Consider the following 6,677-nt stretch of genomic DNA (forward strand, 5'->3'; position numbering starts at 1 on the left):
GCCCGATTCCCGATCCGAATCACCCGATTTCGGATTGGGTCAATTATTTTTAAAACACTGCCCCAAAGTTTTGTACTCTCTAAGGGTCTTTTAAGGTTAGAGATTCAAGGTTAGGAGGATTTCTACTTTCACTTGAAGGGTTTAAGGATTTCTAGAGATTTTGAAAGGTACGTTCTGATTTTTCTTGCCATTCTCTCTCCAATTCATTTTTCGCGTCGACTTCTGGTTCAAGAAATCCCCTTAGATTTTGGATTCAAACATCTACTGACAACGGTATAGTATCATTTATTGGGCTTGATCCAACACCTTCCTTTTGAATCATATTTTTATTAATTTTTTGAAAATAGGGAGAAGTTTTAGACCAAAGAAATTAAAGTATTTGAAATGACAAAATGAGAAATTAAGAAATGAGAAATTTAAAAAGTAGGAATTGAGAAAAAAAGAAAATTTTAAAGAATGGGAGATTTTTTAAAAATAACTATGTTGAAATTTAAGCTTATACAACTATAAAGCCGTCTAAGCAGTTTAATATCATGCAACAATCGATGTACTCGTGAACTTAAATGTCATATCGAGAAAAAAATCATGCAGTTTAACATCATGCTGAGGATAAAATCGCACAATATAACTTCATGTAGCTATGGATGTAATTGTGCAGTTTACTGCCTCGATGGTGGAGATTTCCTTGGATTTTTAATTTTGAGACTACCAATCCTCAAGTTCGAATGATTAAGATCCTTTGAGTTTGCTTGGAAGAACCTTCCTATGATCTATCAGGCTAGTGCCATTTGATTGCCAAAGCACCAGATCATCATGGATACTTGAGAGAGAGAAAATCTCTGGAAGTTTTAGAGAGAGAAAAGAGAAGAGAAGCTTAGAGAGAAGCAAAGAGACAAACTTTTTCTTTTTTTTTTTTTTTTGGTCTATCGTGCCTCAGGGTCCCTTTTGGGTGTTCAGTCTGGTGGCATCATCTCTTTTTTTTCTGTTTTTTTTCATTTTTCTTTATTAATTCTTTTTTTTTTTCTTCTTTTTTCAACCATACGGGGTTCCTTTTGATGTCTAGACCGGCATGAATTTTTTTTTTTTTTTTCATGTTCTTCTTGTTCTTTTTTATTCATGGGGTATCTTTTTAAGGGGGAGAGAGACAGGGATAGAGGGATATATATATATATATATATATATATATATATATATATATATATATATATATATATATATATATATAGAGAGAGAGAGAGAGAGAGAGAGGCCCTTTACTGAGGTTGGTGATACTTCTTTATATATATATATATATATATATATATATAGAGAGAGAGAGAGAGAGGCCCTTTACTGAGGTTGGTGATACTTCTTTTCTTCGATATGGATCTGGTCCGGACTTCCTCTCATTCCTTTGCATGTGTGTATCTTGAATGGTATGTTTGTTCTCTAGCATACAATGTAGCATGGAGTATGTTACTGTTCTCTAACATTTTTCTGTTGAAAGTTTTATCTGAAAAAATCATCAATAGATGGAATCCATGCTCATGTTTATGATATAATTCATTACTTGATTTGATCATGAGTTTATTGTTGGTTTGTCTTGAATGGTATGTTTATTTATTAAGGAATCTATTCGCATTGAGAAATCTTTATTGGGTGTACTAAGTATGTGAATGAAAATGAATATGAAGGTGTCCTTGTACTAGAGCGTTCTTCTATCTAGGATCTATCCCTAAGGATGTCTACAGAAAATGTCACGGATACTATGGAAGATGGTCTTACGGAGAGCAACAAATGCAAAGCAGCCTTACTAGGTACCTATGTAGCTTGTGTGATGGTAGTGAAGAGAATCAATAGACCAATTCCTATTAGGGTCTCGACTACAAGCAAAAATGAGGACATTGTCGATACTACAGACATCAATTGTCGTAACCAGATATGAATGTCCCAGGGAATATATAGGAGATCGGTGCACATAATACGAGAAAAAGGTCTATTGCAGGACACTACAAGGATAACTGTGCAATAACACTTAGTCATATTCTTGCATACTATAAGTCACAACTTAACAAATAGGAAAATTGGACGTGACTCTGGTCGCTCAGGTGAGATAATAAGTCGGCATTTCAACCGATCTCTAAATGCGATATTAGCCTTTCATCGTTACTTCATTAGGCCAATGATATTGCAAAGACCCCCCAAATTATGAACGATCCTAGATTTCAATAATATTTTAAGGTAATGCTTGTGAAATCCCATATGTCAAATACATCACAAATCTAGATGTGCCCTTTTGTTATGCGAACTAATATTCAATCACAGGATGTCTTTGGAGCCATCGACGGCGCATACATCCCAGTCACAGTTACCAATGATGTGCATGCTAAGTACCGTAACATGAAGGGTTTCCTATCCCAAAATGTCATGGCATCGACATCCTTTGACTTAAAATTCTAATGTCTTAGATGGTTGGGAGGGATCTGCAACAAATTCAAGGGTTTTATCGAGTACATTGTCAAGGACAGATGCTTTCCATGTTTCATCTGTTAATTGTCCTAACGTGTATTGCATTGTTATTAATAAGATGGAATAACAACTAATAGTACCCTTACAATTGTTTTTTCTACTTCTATTAGAAAAATATTATCTTGTTGATGCTGGATACCCCAATATCCCAGGATTTCTTGCACCATATTGCCACACTCATTACCATCTGAAGGAGTTTTCCCATAGTAACTTAATCGACCCTGCAGAGGAATTGTTTAACCTCCGTCATTTATCATTGCGTAACGCCGTCGAATGTATATTTGGGATCTTAAAAGGACGATTCTCTATTTTGAGTTATGCGACAACCTTCCCAATTCAAACTCAAGTGAAGATTGTCCTAATAGGTTTTATAGTGTGGTTGTTGATAACGAAAATGGTGGCGATGGCAATGATAATGGAGATGACAACATTGATAATGATGACAACAGTTCTAGTGATGATAGTAGTTCAAGCAATGAGGAAATCCTGTGTGTACCATGACATCCTACTTATGGAAGGGGTCAGAGGGAAAGGGATGATTGGGATAATTTTTTATATGATATTAGGCAAAAAATGTAGGAAAATTATAGTGCATCCTTGAATTAGGTCATTTAGTATCGTTAAAACTATAACAATAGACATGCTTTCATATTGTATACTTACCGTTCAATAATTGAATTATACCTTTCGATAACAGAGAAGTGTTCATAATGTCAAGTAATTTATGGTGTGGATATTGATTATGCGCCGATTTTCTACAAGACAATGCATGTTTACAAGACAATGCATGTTGTCAACTAATTTATGATATTTATATTGATTAGTAGTGTAACAGAAATTTATAGAAATGTGGTTTATAATTCTTAATCAAGTATGGATGTGACTAGTAGCCAATAGACATCAAATAAAAAATTTACTTGGAGCCAACAGATGGATCTCATGCTCCTTGGCTTACTAAGAGAACAAATTAGTCTAGGGAAGAAATTAGAGGAGGATTTCCAAAGAGAGGCATGGTTTGTTATGCGAAGGAAGTTCAATTATGAACCTTCAATGAACATCACCAAGGACTAGCTTAAAAATAGATACAAGCATTGGAAGACACAATGGAAGTTCGTAAAGAACCAATCCAATGAAAGTGGGTTTGGATGGGTTCAACACGATGCATGGTCACAGCAAATCCCATTGTGTGGGATACGTACTTACAAGTATTAATTATTAAATATTAAATATTCTTTTACGAAGGCTATTTTGTTTGGGTTTGAACGTTTTGGTATTTTGTATCGTAGGGCCATAAGGTTACAAGGCAGTACCAGGATAAGGTCATACCCTACTTGGAAGATTTATGTATCATTATTGTTGATAATGTGGTTGATGGTGGAGGTGCACAAAGCCATGCCGATGTAGAAAACAACCATTGTGATAGGGATGTAGAAGTTCAAGAGACATGGATGTGGGAGGAGATGATTGGAGTTGTTGGCACAGGATGAGATGAAGAGGAGACCACCGAGGATGCCAATGAAAGTTGATCAAATGCAGGAGGTCAAGGGCTGTGAGTAGATCAACAACCAATAAAAAGAGAAAGTAGCCAAAGATGACATTTATACAGAGAAGCTTGACGAGATTGCCGAAGCTATAAGGGCATGACGACAACTAAGGATGAAGATGTGTTGAGAGATATTTTCGAGGCTGTCATGAAGATGGAATCCATAGACACTAACAAGGTGTAAAGTTTTTTACGCCATGAATGACCAGAAGAGGAAAGATCGGGTCGAATTGATGTTTGCAGATTACAATACCAATTTCAATTGATAGTTCCATGAGGGAAACTAAAACATTTATGGTTGGGTTTGTTTGTCTTTGTTGAATTTTACTATGCTCATACTATTTTGTGAACTATTTCCTCTTTGTTTGTTAAAGACAATGACTCAATGTTTAGCTTTTGAATGATTAGTAGGATTTTGGTGGATGCTTATAGTGGAATACTTACTTTTCTAATTTGTTTGTGGATTGCTTATAGTGGAATGCTTGCTTTTCTAATTTTTTAAGGAATGCTATTGGAGTATAGTTCTTTTTTTTTTTTTTTTTTTTTTTATGGAATGCTTATGGAGTGTCCTTCATGTTTCTATTATTAGAGTGCAGTTTATTTTTTCTTGAGGAATGTTTTTCGAATGCTTATGGAGTGTAGTCCATTTTTTTTTTTTTTTTTGAGGAATGCTTATGGATTGTAGTCTGTGTTTTTTTTTTCTTTTATTAAGAATGCTTGTGCAATGCTTATGGAGTGTAGTTCATTTTTTTTGTTATGACAATCTTCTTCTTTCTAATTAAGGCCCTGAGGGAATAATGTAAATTGCATTGTTACATGAACTTTCGTATCTATGTGCATACATTTTGATCTATTGCAATGTTTTTCTTAGGAAAACTTCTATTTCAGTCAATTTTACCTATATTAATGCTTTCATTACGCCGAATGCTAATAAATGTTCGCAGTCTCAGCAATTTTCATGTATATTGTTTTAAAAACTAGGATGGTCATCGTTCGTGTTACTCTTCCAAATAACAAAGATATAAACTATGTCAAATGGAATCCCGAACATGACAAAACTTTGTTCAAGGGCATAGTAGAAATGGGTGTTACAAACTTGCGAAAGAAGGATTGAAAAGAAATATGCAGCGCCATGTGTGAGGAATATGGACCCGTATTTCGTATAGATATGCTTAAAAACATAGTCAAATGTTTGAAGTATATAAGTATAGGAATATTAAAGAGCTCCTTCAAAAACCTGGTTTCCGGTTTGATTAAGGTACCGGGAGAATAACTGGGCCCAGTTGGGATGAGTATGTACCAGTAAATTTCAAATACAAGTGCAATTTTTACTTTTAAAAATACACATGCTGGGACAACTATTGAACCTTTAACAAAATTTATGTGCATAGGCTAATGAAGCTAAAGGGAAGTCGTTCGGCGTTGTTTTGCCTCCTATGTAGCTCATGGATTAGGTTTTCACAAGGGCATGGCATAGCACAGCCTATGGAATAAATTAGTTTCATTAATATCATTTGTATTCTACTTATCAGTGCCTATATGAAGTGTACTTTTGGACTTCTAAGGGAATTTGTATTTAACTTTTCATTATCTAACTTGTAAAGTTGTTTGTTATCTAATGAAATGTAGTGTTACATATATGATGAATACGGGTCGTATACATTGAGAGAGAGAGAGGATCATAATTCGATCTATAAAAATATCAAAAAATATGATCCGAACCGTTTAATTTATTTTTTACATTATTGATAATTTCTTCCAAAAATGAAATTTAATTTGCCATGTATTAGTACGAACTCTACTTATAGAATAAACGGCTAAACTGCACTACCAACAAATAGATGAAACCTGGTTTTCATCTTCATGGTGCCAAATAGGATAAACTACAAACTTTTATATATATATATATATATATATATATATATATATATATATATATATATATATATATATATATATATATATATATATAGGGTTCTTCCAGCAGCCAACCAAACAGCATTGTGCTCAAAAACCACTTTTATATATACTATAATCAACAAAACTAGGTATTGAGAAAAACCCAGGATTTATATATACAAGGTCCCAAACGACACATAACATTCTAAGAGTAGCAATTAAAAGAGAATATAGAATACTAGCAGCCCTTCATTCCCATCATTAACATTAAAGAAGAGAGAGAAGACAACTTGCAGGTGACCAAACTCTACATATAGACGGTATTAGACTACTGAATCCCGTAGTTACCATGATGGCCACAATGCACAGATTGGTGATCTAGACCGCCAGATTTTATCTGTTGCACTATTTCATGATGTGGCACAATTGCTTTATTCTAGGGTTGTAAATTTATAAATTGTCTTTTTTTTTTCTTATTATTAATGAAAATCAGGTAAGCATATTCTCCCCTCACTGGTTTACCCAAAAAAAAAAATATCACGTAGATACACAAAGGTTCTAAATCTCAAATCTGTGACATGTCTCAATTCCTCGACCAGTTAGCCGTGGAAACAATATCCTAAATGATGGCCATCTTGGAAGGAAATAGAGATCAAATTCCGTGCTTTCTAAGAAAAAACAAAAGCCCAAGCTTTGGGATTTCTTAGATAGGCTAAGGGATCCGGAA

This window comes from Amborella trichopoda, chromosome 10 (assembly GCF_054954075.1).
Source record: "Amborella trichopoda isolate Santa Cruz 75 chromosome 10, AtrichopodaSantaCruz75HAP2 v2.0, whole genome shotgun sequence".
In the NCBI taxonomy this organism is placed as follows: domain Eukaryota; kingdom Viridiplantae; phylum Streptophyta; class Magnoliopsida; order Amborellales; family Amborellaceae; genus Amborella; species Amborella trichopoda.